At 46.5% G+C, this 3,487-nt stretch overlaps 1 non-coding gene across 1 annotated transcript; it reads right to left on the bottom strand.

Annotated features, from left to right (window-relative positions):
• Positions 1-2,919: 2,919 nt before the first annotated feature.
• Trnat-agu (transfer RNA threonine (anticodon AGU)) lies at positions 2,920-2,991 on the bottom strand. Its single transcript has one exon. It is a non-coding gene; the product is annotated as a tRNA-Thr (tRNA).
• Between the last annotated feature and the right edge of the window lie 496 nt (positions 2,992-3,487).

The following is a 3,487-nucleotide window of genomic DNA, read 5'->3' as shown; positions in this document are numbered from 1 at the left end:
GCGGCCTAGCGGAACTTTTGCGTACTTCGTCCGTACGGTCGTCTGAATCATCAGACTTCAGCTGACAACACTTCATATTTTCGACTAATATTTGCAGCTATGGCGACCCATTACTGCTTGGCTACACATCTGACACGTAGCCGACGTTCTCTCCAAACAAAACCACCTGCACTTCAGAACATGACTTTCACATATGTCTACAAAATCACCTTCAACTTCAAATACAGTTTTCTTGCGACTGATTGAGACGTAGGCATATTTTAAAGTTGCTATTTCCATTACATCACGTTAATCAGAAAATCGGTAATTTAGATCTGCAGCGGAGAAAAATTCCGTTCCGCCCAGCGAAGGGCTCGAACCCACGACCCTGTGATTAAGGGTCTCATGCTATACCGACTGAGCTAGCCGTGCTGCCTCGTTGGGTACCTGCTGCGTAGCAGGTCACACAGTACTCGTTTGGTTTGGTTGGTCCCATACAGAATCTCTCCATGCTGCCTAATGTTTTCCTAACGTCACACTCGTCACGTACTTCACTTTTATTTCAAATCATTTCTGAGAGGTAAAGGAATTGCATGACAATCTGCAGAGCTAGCGACGTCAAAATTAACACACATACTTGACGTGACTCAAAAGCCGAACGAGTTACTTTCCGACATTGTTTTAGATGTGCAAGTGCCAGTCAAACCTCGCGCTGAGGGCACTCTGCCGACCATTTCGCTAGTTAAAACCGGTCTTGTTGTGTGTGATTCAAGCTCAAGACCATCTCCAAGCACAAAATGGTCAACAGCATCATTCAGAAGGTTTCGTACTGCACAATTGCTACATAAAAACGGTATGTTTGTTTTTCAGAACTGGAAAAACACGACCGTGACAGGATTCGAACATGCAATCTTCGGATCCGAAGTCCGACACCTTATCCATTAGCCCACACGGTCACTGAGGACCAAGTATAACGATATACGACTCATTTCGAAACGCTCACACCCCCTGAGGAATTGCGTTTTCGTTCCACACAGCCGCTGCCCCTCTTTCCCACCCATTCGTTACATTCAACCTCTTACGAGACCGACCAAACATAGAAAGGAAAACAAGACCACACACTTTGCGCAATCGGAATCGATGGCAGGGTGTCCCTCGCCGCATTTGCTACGATGGCCATTTGCTACTTCTGCAGAAGCGACGACGACGACGACGACGACGACGACCGCGAGAGGCTTAGAGATTTGTGAGAAATACATCTATAAAATGTAATTCAGACTGCCTCGTCCCACCTTATGACGTACCGCTTTGGCAAATGCTTTATCAGCGCCATTCGCCTTAATCACATCTGAGAGTAATTCTTAATAAAACGCCTCTCGCTAATTGTTCGCCATCACAGATACTGTTTGCTATACGGCCATGACGCGCAACTGATTTCCAAAATTCGTCTTCCTCCTGTGAGGATGGGACTCACGACTCCTGGTTTACTAGACCAGTGCTCTACCACTGAGCTAAAGAGGCGCGGCCTAGCGGAACTTTTGCGTACTTCGTCCGTACGGTCGTCTGAATCTTCAGACTTCAGCTGACAACACTTCATATTTTTCACTAATATTTGCAGCTATGGCGACCCATTACTGCTTGGCTACACATCTGACACGTAGCCGATGTTCTCTCCAAACAAAATCACCTGCACTTCAGAACATGACTTTCACACATGTCTACAAAGTCACCTTCACCTTCAAATACAGTTTTCTTGCGACTGATGGAGACGTAGGCAAATTTTAAAGTTGCTATTTCCATTACATCACGTTAATCAGATAATCGGTAATTTACATCTGCATTGGAGAAAAATTCCGTTCCGCCCAGCGAAGGGCTCGAACCCACGACCCTGTGATTAATAGTCTCATGCTCTACCGACGGAGCTAGCCGTGCTGCCTCGTTGGGTACCTCCTGGGTAGCAGATCACTCAGTACTCGTTTGGGTTGGTTGGTCCCATACAGAATCTCTCCATGCTGCCTAATGTTTTCCTAACGTCACACTCGTCACGTACTTCACTTTTATTTCATAATCATTTCTGAGAGGTAAAGGAATTGCATGACAATCTGCAGAGCTAGCGGCGTCAAAATTAACACACATACTTGACGTGACTCAAAAGCCGAACGAGTTACTTTCCGACGTTGTTTTAGATGTGTAAGTGCCAGTCAAACCTCGCGGTGAGGGCACTCTGCCGACCATTTCGCTAGTTAACACCGGTCTTCTTGTGTGTGTTTCAAGCTCAAGACCATCTCCAAGCACAAAATGGTCAACAGCAACATTCAGACGGTTTCGTACTGCACAATTGCTACATTAAAACGGTATGTTTGTTTTTCAGAACTGGAAAAACACGACCGTGACAGGATTGGAACGTGCAATCTTCGGATCCGAAGTCCGACGCCTTATCCATTAGGCCACACGGTCACTGACGACCAAGTATAACTTATATACGATTCATCTCAAAACGCTCACACCCCCTGAGGAATTGTGTTTTCGTTCCACACAGCCGCTGCCCCTTACTCTTTCCCACCCATTCGTTACATTCAACCTCTTATGAGACCGACCAAACATAGACAGGAAAACAAGACCACACACTTTGCGCAATCAGAATCGATGGCAGGGTGTCCCTCGCCGCATTTGCAACGATGGCCATTTGCTACTTCTGCAGAAGCGGCGGCGGCGACGCGGACGACGACGACGACGACCGCGAGAGGCTCAGAGATTTGTGAGAAATACATCTATAAAATGTAATTCAGACTGCCTCGTCCCACCTTATGACGTACCGCTTTGGCAAATGCTTTATCAGCGCCATTCGCCTTAATCACATCTGAGAGTAATTCTTAATAAAACGCCTCTCGCTAATTGTTCGCCATCACAGATACGCGCAACTGATTTCCTAAATTCGTCTTCCTCCTGTGAGGATGGAACTCACGACTCCTGGTTTACTAGACCAGTGCTCTACCACTGAGCTAAAGAGGCGCGGCCTAGCGGAACTTTTGCGTACTTCGCCGCACGGTCGTCTGAATCATCAGACTTCAGCTGACAACACTTCATATTTTTGACTAATATTAGCAGCTATGGCGACCCATTACTGCTTGGCTACACATCTGACACGTAGCCGATGTTCTCTTCAAACAAAACCACCTTCACTTCAGAACATGACTTTCACATGTCTACAAAATCACCTTCACCTTCAAATACAGTTTCCTTGCGACTGATTGAGACGTAGGCAAATTTTAAAGTTGCTATTTCCATTACATCACGTTAATCAGAAAATCGGTAATTTACATCTGCAGTGGAGAAAAATTCCGTTCCGCCCAGCGAAGGGCTCGAACCCACGACCCTGTGATTAAGAGTCTCTTGCTCTACCGACTGAGCTAGCCGTGCTGCCTCGTTGGGTACCTCCTGGGTAGCAGATCACACAGTACTCGTTTGGGTTGGTTGGTCCCATACAGAATCTCTCCATGCTGCCTAA

Source organism: Schistocerca gregaria, chromosome 3 (assembly GCF_023897955.1).
Source record: "Schistocerca gregaria isolate iqSchGreg1 chromosome 3, iqSchGreg1.2, whole genome shotgun sequence".
Classification (NCBI taxonomy): domain Eukaryota; kingdom Metazoa; phylum Arthropoda; class Insecta; order Orthoptera; family Acrididae; genus Schistocerca; species Schistocerca gregaria.
This window is presented reverse-complemented; position numbering and strand designations above follow the sequence as displayed.